Source organism: Triturus cristatus, chromosome 7, assembly GCF_964204655.1.
Source record: "Triturus cristatus chromosome 7, aTriCri1.1, whole genome shotgun sequence".
Taxonomy (NCBI): domain Eukaryota; kingdom Metazoa; phylum Chordata; class Amphibia; order Caudata; family Salamandridae; genus Triturus; species Triturus cristatus.
Window position 1 is genome coordinate 145,740,135 of NC_140590.1, and position 16,251 is coordinate 145,756,385.

A 16,251-nucleotide genomic window follows, 5' to 3' on the forward strand; every position below is an offset into this window, starting at 1 on the left:
AAGCGAGCAGCTTTCAGAATACTTGCACTCACCGGAACTTGATGGCATTCTCTTGTAAAAAGTAGTAGGCAAGTCACTGTGGTTTCTGGGAGATTTCTCCTACCAGTTCAAACTTGACCAAAACTACGTATTCAACTCTTTACTGTGAACACGTTTCCTCAAGCGGACTAACTTCCGCTTAAAACGAAACAAAGGCAGCGCTCAGGAAACTTTTACTGAGGAAGCGCTTTGACCTTCTTCTCACAGCTGAGGCAAAATTGAAGTGCGCAGAAGAACGCGCTTCGCCTCCACACGAAGCCTCACCTCTCGCGAGTTTTCTAACACCCATTAAAGATATTGGACAGTCTGGGAAGGACGGCGGCCATCTTGAAAGGGAGTCGGCCACCGACACATTGTAATCCAGCTGTTATGAAAAGAGGGTTTCACAATTACCCGATGTTTGCCCACTGATTTTTTCTGAATCACACTAACATTTAAGCTTCTCCTGACACTAAGTCTTGAACTAATGAAAAGCAGCTTGTTTTACCAGTCTATAATCTGTTGAATGATCAAATGAAAGGACAACCACACCAGGTATATATTTAAAATATATGTATTTAAGATTAAACACACCCCCCTAGTCTCTTTATGAGGCTAGAGTTCGAAGTACTTAAGTTACAAGTCAGTAATCCACAGCAATAGCACAAATACACGTTTGGGCCCTAGGGGCTTACCAAACCATATACCAAAAACGTAGTATAAGAACCACGAATGAACTATACACAAGGCCTAGAGCCTCTAGAATCACTGGGACCCCAATTAACCACCCAAGGTAGTGAAACAGTGGACCCACGGGGACTGTATGCAGTGTGTGAACACAACCGCAGGTTCCCGTTAGCTTTTATGGGCAATGTCGCAGTTGTAAATTTAAAGATTAGGGACACTTAGAATCGAGTCAGGACCAAACCCTTTTGGACTTAAGAAGTTCTAGGGCTAGCACCCATGGGAGCACCGGAGTACTCGAGTTACCTCACCCAGGGAAGCCAGGTACATAGGTGTCTTTTGGTGTCGGGTCACGTTGTTGATTACAATGGAAGCCTGCAAATAACTGCTGCTGCCGGGAAGAGGAGAAGTGTCCCAAGTGATCCAAGACTGGATCTAGGATGGAAGGAACCTGAAAGCAGAGGGGACAGAGTCTCGAACACTAGCCAGTGACCGAGTGCAGGATGGACCAATGCCCACAGATGTCGGTTGCTTTAGGTGAGTTGATGGGTGTCTTGACTCTTCAGCCACGAGGTCCAGGAGGTGTTGACGAAGTCCACGAGCCGGATTCAAGCTGTCCCACGAAGTCTGTCGAGTGCTGCGGTGTCGGCGACTAGAATGGACCCAACAAGCCTTGGCAACGGCAAGTCACGGGAATTCAGAGAAAGGACTGCGGTGCAGATCAGCAAGGTTCGAGGGACTCACCCAGCGAGGGTAAGTCAGGGCACGTCTGGAGCAACCAGGAAAGCCCAAGAAGAAGAGGAGTTGCTTTCGTGGTGACCTGCTAGCCAACAGGCTAGTGATCGCGAAGGAGCCTCGAGTGGTCGCACTTGAAACTGTCCCACAGATCACTTGTGGAGTGGAGGCCAGCAATCTTCAGTGCAGGAGGTGCGCAAGGCTGGGGCTACTCGGAGCCCAAAGCACAACTTCGAGGAAGTCCCAGAAGATAGTGTTGCTGCAAAAGTTCAGGGTGTCCAGGGGTCACAGTTCCACGGCAAAAAACACCATATTAAAATACTGCAGTTTCCACCCAAGCTGTCAAAAGGATTCTATCCCCTTTGGAGAATTCCTTCATGTTCGTCGCAACTGCACGAACATGGTGGACTTTCACAAACAGGGTGATGCATTGAAGAAAAGACTAATATGTCGAGGATATCCACATCGGCTCGTTCGACATGCCTACAAGAGGGCAAAATATTCTAATCGCGATGCACTCTTAGAAGGCACGAAACGTGTACCTTGTGATCAAATTACTTGTGTTATTAATCATTCAGCACTTAATTTTAAGATAAAGAATGTGATCAATAAAAATTGGAGGATCTTAAACACGAATGAAGATGAGACCCAACTCCAACTACCGTTAGTGACATATCGAAGAAATTGAAATCTAAGAGATCTTCTAGTCCACACTCGTAACAATACGGGTAAAACTATACACCAAACAACAATCACAGGCTTACCCAGATGTGGCTCTTGCCATGCATGTGATGCAGCAGTAGTCACAACATTTTTTATGTACAAAGACGTTAAGATTATCTTGAAAAACCTCACGAATTGCAGAAGCAGCAATATTATTTATATACTCTTCTGCCCATGTGGACTTGCATACGTGGGGGAAACAGTACGTGAATTCCGTCTTAGATTTAGCGAGCATAAGTCCGCCATAAGAACTAAGAAGACTACTGTGCCCATGGTACAGCACTTTCTGGATAAACAGCATTCAGAAATAGAAATAAAATGGTGTATAATAGAAAAGATACAGAATAAAGGGGGTCAACCCATGGAATTAACACGTAAAAGACGTGAAACTTTCTGGATTTTCCACTTAGACTGTATACGCAATGGGCTAAATGAAGATATATCCTGGCACATCACATAATTACAAACTGTGTTTGATGTGAACTATTCAGGAAAGAATAAGATATGTCTTGCGACGCTTGAGTATTGGAATACATGATGAGAGAGAAGAAAACCAGGGATTTTTGGTACCCAAAATGGTGGTAACTATGGGGGTATATCGTAATACAGGACATTTTTACCTTGTAGATATACCCTCTGGTTCGTGAGACTCTTGTATAGAGGACTCACACATAGTGTATTTGTGGACATATGAAGATTGGAAGACGTAGAGGAATAGGAGGTATATAAGGGCTTTGCGCCCTTTTGTTGGTGTATTGAGTTGATCCAACCCTTTGGTTATTATGGGATAAGTTTCCAACTCTCCCCATAAGTTTATGAACTGATTACATTTTTATAACTGAAATTCTTGCTTTTTGGACTAGAAGTGTGTTGTGTATTTGATTTCGGGTTCACGCTCTATTTGGATTTGGCCGTCTTTGTGGATTGGGGTGTAAGTCGTTTTTTTCTTTTTTCTTTCATGTTATCACTTGGTATAATAGATTGCCCAATGCCACATGCTTTGACATGCTAACTAGTCTACATAGAAGTGTAAGTGACTGACTGGGATACCGATGTTGTACTGGAGCACGTATTTAGCTATATATTCAAACATGGCGACCATTTGGAAATAAGGAAAGTCCTTCTTCTATTCTCTTGCCATTAGATGTCAGAACGAGGCAAACACGGCATCTAGAAACGTAGTCCTATTTCTATGGAAACTACTCTCATTGATAGACTACGCAAGGTTTCGCGCCACTCGTAATTGGAAAACAGGGGTATTTAAAGCCGCGTATGAACCACCAGCTACTTCAGGTAGTTGACCTAGAGAAACTAAAACGTTGGTGTGCGGAGGGGACCAAACGCCTGGACAAAATTGTGAGTATGTTGCTAGACTCTTGACCCATGGGATATAGATAGCAAACAGGGTCTATTAGGATGGGTATGGCTCGGGAGTTGAGAAATATTGCTTTAATTAATTTCGTGTTAATAATTCGGAAGTTGTTGGCTGGTCTCCCTCCTGTCGCTTATTGAACTGTAAACAAAGGTTTAAAGTACATATTGAGACTCTCTTCGATCTCTGAATAAAGAGACCATTTTCCATATATGCCTTTGGCTGTCTCATTAAGAAGTTTCTCTGCACATTCATCTATATGATTAGAGTGAGTTGCTCATGAATCGTTTTTTTTAGGATTGAATAAATAAAGGGCCCAACCATATGGGTGCAGACCTATCGTTTGAAGGTATCACGGTAAATAATAGAGAACAGGAGTACACGGTATCCCCGTTATTTTAGGATACTTTGGGATTGCTAGCACCATGGCACTTGCAACAATAAAGGAAATCGATGCGGCAATGTTTAGTTCACATAATGTCTTTCCCTTTGTTTCCTGCGAAGGAAGTTACAAGTATCTTAAATTAGTTTATTCCTTTAGTTGAAGGATACTGTGTAGCGGTTGTCACTGACACGGTTAGATTTGGGCAGGTAGTGGTCATCGATGACTTTGGGCTGATCGCTATCTATTGATAGCCATGTAACTATACCAAGTAAAGTATATCTTGGTCCCTTGATTGGTTAACAAATAGGTTCACATTAGATACGGAGATGGGTATTATAACGCATTATTTTTGTTCTTTCCTAAAGGGAATAGAGAGTGCAACAAAACTATGATATGGCGTCGAAGCAGAGCGCGAGTTGATGGTTAAGAACCTTTAAAGGGAAGTTGGTAACGGATATCTCTCTCTGATTTGTTTGGGATCAATGTGGACCCCGTCTGATTGGTAACTTGGACCAAAAAGAGAAAAGAGTATAAAAAAGTACAATCTTGGAATAGAGTTCTTTCCCGGTAAGAACATATGGTAATTTAAGACATGTATACTATGCATGTGCGCATTTAGCACACCATGTTCTCTAAATCCTTGATTTTATTATCTGAATACACAGAGGCTTTCGAGGCCGAACACAGTGAAGTGCACCACCGTAAAACGTATGACAACTTTAACAAACACAGACGGATAAACTCTGGAAATATTACTTAACTAGTAACCGAGTGAGTAATGTTGTAAATTCTTTAGAAACAGGGTTAGAAAACTTAAAAGACTATAAAGCTATAGGACAAGGACCTCTATTTTCTTTTCTAGTCTTGTTTTCCTTCCTCTCTCTTTTCTCTTCTGCTTCTTCTTCTTGTTCCTCTGGTCCTCACTTCGTCTTTCCTTCTGACTCAATTGAAGATTTGGCAATAATGAATGGTAGATGCGTTTAATCCTTTGGTAAGGGTTGGGGCCCTCACGTTAGGTCACATATATAGCGGAAAGAAGCATAGAATGAATCGATTAAAATATTCCCTGATTACCCATATTAGTCTCTCAGATTGTGAGAACCTTTTAGATGTTGGGAGGGAACTTGACTGACACAATCCATTGTATATCCATGTTTGGCCCTTTTAAGTATTGGATTATGTTTTGGAATAATTATAGACTCACAATGCTGATGACTTTTCGTATGTATTTTTTTAGGTCCCTTGATTTCTATGGTACGGATGAAATTGACTACTGTATAGGTCCTGATGAAGGTGGTCTAATTTGCATTTCTACACCACCGAAATGCGCGTCGACCGTATACTGACCGTATACTGAGCCGCCTGCCCTCTAAATAGAAAATCTCTTTGGTCGTAGAGGTGTTTTTCATCACAATACAATCTAATCCTATGTTCAGTTGTTCTTTGTATGATTTTGTGGGAGAGTATGAATGTGTTGGAATAAATGCAGTATGTTTGTGTAGCTTTTTTACCTTATATAGGGACGGTTTTCTATCTTTGAAAGGAATTACGGATTTGAAACTATTTGTATCTATTGTATGTGTTTATGTTCTGGGATATAAATTGTTATTGTCAGTTTGATATCTATTCAAAAAAAAGAAAAAAGAAAAAAATGACATATACGTTAAGGAAAATGAAATGAAATGTATTCAAAGAAATTGTAATAATAAAATAATGATACAAATGATTTTTTGTTGTCACTATTGTGAGTGAATTGGGAATTTAAATTGGTGAGAACAAAGTCATATTGGGAGTTACAAAAAGGCTATGAGGGAACTTATTTAACTTTTCGCACTTGAAACTGTCCCACAGATCACTTGTGGAGTGGAGGCCAGCAATCTTCAGTGCAGGAGGTGCGCAAGGCTGGGGCTACTCGGAGCCCAAAGCACAACTTCGAGGAAGTCCCAGAAGATAGTGTTGCTGCAAAAGTTCACAGTGTCCAGGGGTCACAGTTCCACGTCACCCACGATAGCCATGGGCCTCAGCTTTGCTGTGGACTCAGGGTAGCCACGGGGAAGTCTGGAAATCCACCTCTGGGGAATTTCACACCGGTCAGTTGCTTCTTTGGTGCCTGCCAAGCTGTTAGACCTCAAGCCTCCTGTCTGCTTCACTGTAGCGTGAGATCAGTGTAGGTGTTTGCTCTTTAGAAATGTCGCCTACTTTTGAGATGATCCCTGGTCTCTTATCAGGGGGAGGAGTTTGTTGACGCTCCCTCACCTTCAAAACCACCCCGGCTGGAAAGGCCGTCGCTTGGCTTTTGTTTCCTGTCGAGTTCCAGTGTGCCCCTGCCTCTCTGAACTTCTTCTGCTCCCGATTTCATTTCCTAGTGAATCCCTTTACAGTTTCCCTGCTTCCCGTATCCTGTTGTTAGTTTGTGCAGTTGCTGCTGGTTTGTGCAGTCGCTGTTTCGTGTATTACGCCCCCCGGTGCCTAACCACTTTTAGCACTGTTGCCTTCCCGAGATCTGGGCTTTCCTTCCCCGTGAGCCATTGGAAATCCAGCCCGTGGCACGTTGGAATTTCCCCATTCAGCGGTCCCGGAGGTAAGGGTTTCTGGTGCGTGAAGTCCTGACGGATGATATTTCATCTCAAGTAACCGCTTTTCCTGAAAGCGGTGTTTATGGTGCACAGCGTTTGTGTTTGGTATCGTGCTCTGATTATTAAGACGCGGTCAAGTTTTGGTGGAGCTCTATTCCCGAGTGGGTTGTACGAGTCTCCCTTGAGATACATTGTAGCGTTATTTGGCAATGAGCTGGTGAGCTTTTATTTTGACTCCTGTGTTGTTTGCTGTGCAGACATTTCGCATATTCCCTAAAGCCTCCATGTAGTAAGTGAGGGGTTGATACAGCTTGATATCATTTTCTAATCTACCCTTCCTGTTCTTTTATTTGCACGCATTTTGGGCCTGCTGCCCTTCAAGCTTACCTACAAGTGGAGAAACACCCACCGCGTTTGCCTTCTTCAATTTGGTTTTCAGAGATGTCCAGCCGGTGAGCATGGTTTTGTTTCTAAAGAGCAAACACATTGTATTGTTGTGAATAGCTGTATAGTTAGATCATCTCACGGATAGCACGCCTTTGCTCAATTATATGTTCTTTTCTCTATAGGTTGTCGTTGTTTCCTGATTCACAAGCCCTACTGATAAAACCGGCTGGGGGATTTAGAAGTGATATCACCAGAGTTCTAAATCCCCACATCTCTCAGAATCAATGTATGTGTGTTGAGGCTGTTTAGTTGCCCACTGACGTGCTTTGGTTTGGGGAGAGTGGGGAACTTATCGTCGCTCCCGTGGATTGAGCCTCGCTGGACTTAAGGTTAGTGGCATCGGCAACAGAAAGCCAAGCCCACGAATCAAGTCCACCCGGGCGACGATGGATCTCGAAGGGGCTTGCGCCATAACAGAGAATCCTGTCCATAGTCCCACAGTTGAAGAATTAGCCACGGCATTACTAGAGTTACAGGGGGAAGTGGGACGCCTCAGAGTAGAAAATCAGAGATTACATCATGAACTCGTGCAAGTACGAATGCAGCCGACCCCTAGGGTTAGAGAGAATGATACCAGACCCAAGAGTACACGTACCTATATTCAACCTGCACATTTCACCTTGCCTTCATCCACTCCCTCCTCTATAGAACAAATAACACCCCCCAACCCTGACAATCCGCAAGCTGTCCATGTATCAGTACACACACCTACTCCTGTTCCATTGGCGGTTCCTGAAAGATTCCATGGGGATAGTGCAAAATATAGTGTCTTCATAGATCAATGTCATTTACATTTTTTATGTAAAGCGTCTTCTTTTCCTGATGATGCCGCCAAAGTGGCATTTGTGATTTCCTATCTGGGAGGTAATGCGGCCAGGTGGGCCGTTCCTTTGGTAGAAAATAATGACCCCCTTCTGTATAATTTCCAGTTGTTTAAAGACAAGTTACGAAGCTTATTCACCAGACACACGTATGTACAAGCCAGTGATAATGAGCTATTGAATTTAAAACAAGGCACTAAGGATCTTCTCACTTACCTCACAGAATTCAATAGATTAATTGTAGAAACCCAGTGGCCCGAGGACAAGAGAACTTCCTTGTTTTACAGAGGGTTAAATGACTATCTCAAAGATCTCCTTTCTCAAATAGTGGATCCTCCGGAGGACTGTCCAGCCTTTATAGACTTGGTTGTAAAATTAAATCATAGATTGAGTGAGAGAAAGGGAGAGAAATCACGTGGTAACCTGGCACGTTTCCTTGTGGTTAGAAGCGAAAAGAAAGAACTCAAAGAGCCTTGTGAACCTATGCAGATAGGAGGGATGAGATCTCCATTAACGATGGATGAAAAAGAACGGAGGAGAAAGAACAATCTTTGTCTGTATTGTGGGAAAGGAGGGCATTATGCCAGGGCATGTCCTGTTAAAACCAACTCCGTTTCGAAAACAGCGGCAGACACACAAGAATGCATTAACCTATCGGAAAACTAGATAACTTGGAGACGATAGAGACCTCTTCTTCAAGTTCTATGACTCTCGCGGTCTCACATAAAGTAGCCAGTATTACCGCCCCTGTAGCTCGCCATTTCACGTTAGAAGTTACAATAATAGTGTCTGCTCAACGCAGAAAAGCACTGTCTATTCTTCTAGATGCGGGGGCTACAGGTAATTTCCTAGACATTCAGCTGGCTCACTCCTTGGGTATTCTCTTCGTGCCCAAAACAAAACCTGAACCAATCAGGGCTGTAGATGGAACTGAAGTATCCTCAGGGTTGATAACCCATCATACTCCTGCATTGACTGTGGTGTGTAGCAATGGACATATGGAATCAATAATCTTTGATCTGATTGACACCCCCAATTTTAGCGCCATACTGGGAATTCCCTGGTTGCAGGTACACAACCCCCATATTGATTGGAATGCTCGTCAGGTCACTTTGAAATCAGCATACTGCTTGTCACACTGTTATAGAGAAGCCAGGGATTGGGGAACTTCTTTATGCTGTGCCTTAGAGCATAAGCAAGAAAATCTTCCGCTCCTGTACAAGGAGTATAAAGAAGTATTTGATGAGGTGAAAGCCACCGTTCCACCACCACATAGGAGTTATGATTGCCGCATAGATTTAGTCCCTGGGGCTGAATTACCAGTGAGTCACATCTATGCGTTAACGGAACCTGAAACCGACTATTTACAACAGTATATTACAGATATGTTAAAAAAAGGATTCATCAGACATTCCACCTCCCCTGTGTCTTCTCCCATTTTCTTCATTCCTAAGCGTGAAGGAGGGTTGAGAGCTTGCCTGGACTACCGTGCCTTGAATAAGGTCACCATTAAAAACAAATACCCTCTTCCGCTTATATCAGTCCTTCTTGACCAAGTGAGAGGAGCAAAAATATTCACAAAATTGGATCTCCACGGGGCGTATCACCTTATTGGAATCAAGGAGGGTGATGAATGGAAGACAGCCTTTCGGACCAAATTCAGCTTATACGAATATTGCGTCATGCCATTCGGTTTGTGCAATGCCCCTGCGGCTTTCCAAATTTTTATAAATGAGGTATTGCGTGAATATCTTGATATATTCGTGCTTGTCTACATTGACGATATTTTGATATTCTCTCAAACGGAACAGGAACATGTTGAGCATGTTCGAAAGATTTTGACAAAATTACAGGATACCCAACTATTTGCCAAATTGGACCAAAGTATTTTTCATACTACTAAAGTGGACTTTTTGGGGTTTGTAATTACCCCTGACGGTATTCACATGGACCCCGAAAAGATAGACGCCTTAGTAAAATGGCCCAGTCCTCGGAATGTTAAGGAAGTCCAGTCATTTCTTGGATTCGCCAATTTTTATAGGCGTTTTATCGATCATTTTTCTGATCATATCACACCCATCACCAGATTACTCAGAAAGGGTGCTGTTTTTGTATGGTCAGCTGAAGCTGAACAGGCCTTTGTACAACTAAAAGACAGATTCAGCTCTGCCCCCATTATTCGCCATCCTGATAATACTCAACCGTATTTTGTGGAGGCAGACGCCTCTCAATATGCTGTAGGAGGAGTATTGTCACAACGTAACCCTGCTAACGGTTGTTTGCATCCCGTTGCTTATTTTTCTAAAACGTTGTTGCCTTCGGAACAAAACTACACAATTGGGGAAAGAGAGCTTTTGGCCATTAAATTGGCTTTTCAGGAGTGGAGGCACTATCTCCTTGGTTCACCACACACTATTACCATCTATACGGATCATAGGAATTTACAATTTTTTAGGTCCGCTAAAGCATTGACACCACGACAAATGAGATGGGTTTTATTTTTCAGCGAATATGACTTTGTTATTACCTACAGACCTGGAACCCAACAGGGTAAGGCAGATGCCTTATCCAGACTGGGATCAGAGAACAGAATTCCAGTGCAAGAAAATTCACCACTCATTCCTTGTCAGAAAATCATCGGGGTAAACGAAGTAGGGAAGACACCTTCTTCTTTTCTAAACCAGTTAACCAATGCTTGTGTCAATATACCTCCCTGTGAATGGTTGACAGAACCCCATCATACAATACGAGATGGATTGTATTACCATCAAGAGAGAATATATGTACCCTCAGGGGATTTGCAGCAACAAGTCATTAGATGGTGTCACAACACCTCTTTAACAGCTCATCCAGGCGGGGAAAAGACTATACAGACTTGTAAAAGATGGTTTTGGTGGAAAGGCATCAATAAGGACATCATGGCCTATGTCGCAGCATGTATAGTTGGAAAAGGTTGGACACCGGGCACAGTGTCATTATCAAATTCGTTGCAAATTAACTCCCATAAACATTGAAAAATACTAAAAATTGAAAGGCAAACTTAACTTGCATGTACTTCTAAAAAATACGTTTACAAATAACAGAATAAACAGATTAGTATGTTTATCGTTTTTCTCTTTAATTAGTTTTTTAGTTAATTTATATTGTTGTTTTACAAAAAATATATATTTTTTATACAAACACTCAGTTACTCTGTATATACATATACATTTATAGAAAAAGATGCATCAATACAGTCTCTTTATACATACAAAATGATTCACAAGAAGTGCAAGTAAATCTCGCTAAGGCATGATTAATTATTCAGATACAAAATACAATACAAGTATGTTCATAACTAAATCATTTCAGACAATCGATATTTCCAAAACATCATAATTTTTTTCTCGGTTCAGGTAAATACTCTATGAACAGCTGAAATACATGGGCTGTAGGTAGACAACGCGTTTCGGCTAGGCCTTCGTCAGGTGCCCATTCAGATTTGTGCACTGTTGCGTATCCAGACTTGGAAAAGGCTTATATACTTGAAGAGTAATCTTCTTGACTTCGTTTTTTTCGTTTAGTAAAATCAGTTGGCTTTCAACATGGCTTGTGATAGTAAAATAGGGTCTCTTTTTCCTGATAATGATTAAAATGTATCTTTTCTTCAAACAAGATGTAAGCCTGGGTGCCTGAATTGTAAGCTGTAATTTATTTTGACGAAAATAAGTCTTTCTCTTGTATACGTGTTCGTCTGTCTTCTATGTGTTCGACTCTGTCCATCAATCTCTTTCTTTATGGTGTCCGCGTCTCCGTGTGGTTCCGTGATATGTCGCAGCATGTCCAGTTTGTGCAAGGCAGAAATCCTTACATATGGCTCCAGCTGGGTTACTACAACCTACCCCCATTCCTTTGGTTCCGTGGCATTCAGTTAGTATGGATTTTATCACGGACCTTCCTCGAACTCAGGGTTATTCCACAATCTTAGTGGTGATAGATATGTTCACCAAAATGGCTCACTTTATACCTATGAAGAAATTACCTTCTTCTCAAGAATTGGTACATGTATTCATCACTAATATTGTCCGATTGCATGGCTTGCCCTCGGTAATAATTACAGACAGGGGAACCCAATTCATTTCCCGTTTTTGGCAAGGACTATGTAATAGTCTAGGTATTGATCACCGATTGTCCACTGCGTATCATCCTCAAACAGATGGGCAAACGGAAAGAACAAATCAAACATTAGAACAATACCTCCGCTGTCTGTTATCCACAATCAATTCCGATTGGGTACAGGCATTGCCTTTAGCGGAATTCGCTTAAAATAACACCTCACATTCCGCCACAGGTATATCCCCCTTTTACTTTGCCAATGCTCATCATCCCAGAATTCTGCCCTTCCCTCTACCTCTCTCATTAGTGAACATCCCTGCTGTCCACACCCATAATGCTACTCTTTTGAATGTCTGGGACAACGCTAAGATTGAATTACACAAAGCTAAAGAGTCTATGAAGCAACAAGCTGACAAGCATCACCTTCCAGCCCCTGACTATAAGATAGGGGATAAAGTATGGTTATCTACTAAGAATCTATGCTTAGACGGACCTCGCAAGTTACAACCACGTTTTCTAGGGCCCTACACAATCAATAAAGTCATCACTCCTGTTACTATGAAATTGGACCTGCCTAAGGAAATGCAGATCCATCCAGTGTTTCATACTGCTCTACTCAAGAAGTACGTCACTCCCATTGATCCCGAAACACCACCCCCACCTATTCAAGTGAATGGAGAGCTGGAACATGAAGTTAGGAAGATCGTAGATTCTCGCAGATACAGAGGAAAGCTCCAATATTTAATTGATTGGGTGGGATACGTTCCCGAGGATAGGTCATGGGAACCAGTAGAAAACGTTCATGCCCCAGTTTTGGTACGTAGATTTCATGCCCTCTATCCCACTAAGCCCCGTCCGGTGAGACGACCTTTGGGTGGGAGAACTGTTAGACCTCAAGCCTCCTGTCTGCTTCACTGTAGCGTGAGATCAGTGTAGGTGTTTGCTCTTTAGAAATGTCGCCTACTTTTGAGACGATCCCTGGTCTCTTATCAGGAGGAGGAGTTTGTTGACGCTCCCTCACCTTCAAAACCACCCCAGCTGGAAAGGCCGTTGCTTGGCTTTTGTTTCCTGTCGAGTTCCAGTGCTCCCCTGCCTCTCTGAACTACTTCTGCTCCCGATTTCATTTCCTAGTGAATCCCTTTCCAGTTTCCCTGCTTCCCGTATCCTGTTGTTGGTTTGTGCAGTCGCTGCTGGTTTGTGCAGTCGCTGTTGGTTTGTGCTGTAGCTTCCCAAATACGAAAGCATTTGCTTTCTGGAAGTTACGAGTTCGTGTATTACGCCCCCCGGTGCCTAACCACTTTTAGCACTGTTGCCTTCCAGAGATCTGGGCTTTCCTTCCCCGTGAGCCATTGGAAATCCAGCCCGTGGCACGTTGGAATTTCCCCATTCAGCGGTCCCGGAGGTAAGGGTTTCTGGTGCGTGAAGTCCTGACGGATGATATTTCATTTCAAGTAACTGCTTTTCCTGAAAGCGGTGTTTATGGTGCACAGCGTTTGTGTTTGGTATCGCGCTCTGATTATAAAGACGCGGTCAAGTTTTGGTGGAGTTCTATTCCCGAGTGGGTTGTACGAGTCTCCCTTGAGATACATTGTAGCGTTATTTGGCAATGAGCTGGTGAGCTTTTATTTTGACTCCTGATTTGTTTGCTGTGCAGACATTTCGCATATTCCCTAAAGCCTCCATGTAGTAAGTGAGGGGTTGATACAGCTTGATATCATTTTCTTATCTACCCTTCCTGTTCTTTTATTTGCACGCATTTTGGGCCTGCTGCCCTTCAAGCTTACCTACAAGTGGAGAAACACCCACCGCGTTTGCCTTCTTCAATTTGGTTTTCAGAGATGTCCAGCCGGTGAGCATGGTTTTGTTTCTAAAGAGCAAACACATTGTATTGTTGTGAATAGCTGTATAGTTAGATCATCTCATGGATAGCACGCCTTTGCTCAATGATATGTTCTTTTTTCTATAGGTTGTCGTTGTTTCCTGATTCACGAGCCCTACTGATAAAACCGGCTGGGGGATTTAGAAGTGATATCACCAGAGTTCTAAATCCCCACATCTCTCAGAATCCATGTATGTGTGTTGAGGCTGTTTAGTTGCCCACTGACGTGCTTTGGTTTGGGGAGAGTGGGGAACTTATCGTCGCTCCCGTGGATTGAGCCTCGCTGGACTTAAGGTTAGTGGCATCGGCAACACAAGCAGGGGAGTCACTCCTTGACCCCTAGGCTCGGGTCCTGATTAGCAGGGCCACAGCCAGACTAAGGTTGAAAAACAGTGAAACACCAGCAAAAAGTGGGGGTACGCATGTGAAGCAGATCCTACTCTCCTACACTCCACAGCACCTGTGCTGTATGAAGACACTGCCCCTCTGGGCTGCCAGATATTCCTCATTCCCCCTCATTTCCCCTCCTCTCCACAGGCTCTCCACAGGCTCCGGCCACGTAAGTGCTTGTTTTGCAGTTTGTCTATAGCACTGGCTCAGTGTTGCAGTGCTTTACACGAGGCCCAGTGACATTCCACATGGACACACTCCTTTAGGCACCAGAGGATTGCCCAGGATCACAGGATGTGGAGCTGGCGCTGAGACTCGACCCTGCCACCCAGCTCCGAAGTCGGCCTCTCTGCTTGCTCTCCCGTGAGAGGCCGGAGGGGCAAGAACTGTGTCAGGGCGGTGTCTGGGGATAGCAGATAGTGCCTAGAGGGGTCGGGGCTGAACACAAAGTGGATAATAGAAGGGCAAGGTGCACAGTGTGTGGAGGCTGGAGCGTGCACAGTGTGTGGAGGCAGGAGTGTGCACAGAGATGGGAGAGGTGCACAGGCAGGAGTGGGCACAGTGTGCGGAGGGATGAGGGTGCACAGAGGGAGGAGTGTGCACAGAGAGCAGAGGGAAGAGTGAGCATATAGAAGAGAGGTGCACGGAGAGCAGAGAGAGGAGTGTGCACAGAGAGGGCAGAGGCATGAGTGTGCACAGAGGGAGGAGTCATGAGTGTGCAAAGAGGGAAGAGCTTGTTTTGCAGTTTTTCTATAGCGCCGACTCTGTGTTGCAGCGCTTTACACGGGGCCCAGTGACATTTCACAGGGACACACTCCTTTAGGCGCCGGGGGATTGCCCAGGATCACAGGATGTGGAGCTGGTGCCGAGACTCGACCCTGCCCCCCGGTTCCGAACTCGGCCACTCTGCTTGCTCCCCCGTGACAGGCCAGCGGGGCAAGAACTGAGTCAAGTCCGTTTTGGGGGCAGCAGATAGCACCTAGAGGGACCGGGGTGGAACACAGAGTGGATAATAGAAGGGCAAGGTGCACAGTGTGTGGAGGCTGGAGTGTGCACAGTGTGTGGAGGCAGGAGTGTGCACAGAGAGGGGAGAGGTGCACAGGGAGTAGTGTGCACATTGTGCCAAGGCAGGAGCATACACAGAGTGCGGAGGCAGGAGTGTGCACAGAGGGAGGAGTGTGCACAGAGGGCAGAGGCAAGAGTGTGCATAGAGAAGAGTGGTGCACAGAGAGCAGAGGGAGGAGTGTGCACAGAGGAAAAGGGAGGAGTGTGTACAGAGGGCAGAGGGAGGAGTGTGCACAGAGAGGGCAAAGGCATGAGTGTGCACAGAGGGAGAAGGCATGAGTGCACCGAGGGAAGAGAGAGGAGTGTGCACAGAGAGGGCAGAGGCATGAGTGTGAACAGAGGGAGGAGTCATGAGTGTGCACAGAGGGGAGAGCTTGTTTTTGCAGTTTTTCTATAGTGCTGACTCAGTGTTGCAGCGCTTTACACGAGGCCGGGTGACATTCCACAGGGACACACTCCTTTAGGCGCCGGGGGGGTTGCCGAGGATCACAGGATGTGGCACTGGCGTCGAGACTCAACCCTGCACTCCGGCTCCAAATTCAGCCTCTCTGCTTGCTCCCCCGTGAGAGGCCAATGGGCAAGAACTGCGCCAGGGCGGTGTCTGGGGGCAGCAGATAGTGTCTAGAGGGGCCAAGGCTGAACACAGAGTGGATAATAGAATGGCAAGGTTCACAGTGTGTGGAGGCTGGAGTGTGCACAGTATGTGGAGGAAAGAGTGTGCACAGAGAGGGGAGAAGTTCTCAGGGAGGAGTGTGCATAGTGTGTGGAGGCAGGAGTGTGCACAGTGTGCGGAGGCAGCAGTTTGCAGAGACAGGAGTGTACACAGAGGGAGGAGGGAGGAGTGTGCAGAGGGGAGAGGGAGGAGTGTGACACAGGGCAGAGGGAGGAGTGTGCATAGAGAAGAGAGGTGCACAGAGAGCAGAGGGAGGAGTGTGCACAGAGGAAGAGGGAGGAGTGTGTAGAGAGGGCAAAGGCATGAGTGTGTACAGAGGGAGGAGGCATGAGTGTGCACAGAGGGAAGAGAGAGGAGTGTGCACTGAGAGGGCAGAGGCATGAGTGTG

At 44.7% G+C, this 16,251-nt stretch overlaps 1 protein-coding gene and 1 long non-coding RNA gene across 2 annotated transcripts in view; both read left to right on the forward strand.

Moving 5' to 3' along the window:
- The window catches only part of LOC146809063 (B-cell receptor CD22-like), a 476,425-nt gene that overhangs the window by 358,046 nt on the left and 102,128 nt on the right, over positions 1 to 16,251 (forward strand). The window lies entirely within an intron of this gene.
- On the forward strand, positions 3,345 to 5,643 carry LOC146809064 (uncharacterized). The gene is made up of 4 exons (XR_014965521.1): positions 3,345 to 3,516; positions 4,283 to 4,484; positions 4,583 to 4,688; positions 5,155 to 5,643. It is a non-coding gene; the product is annotated as an uncharacterized LOC146809064 (long non-coding RNA).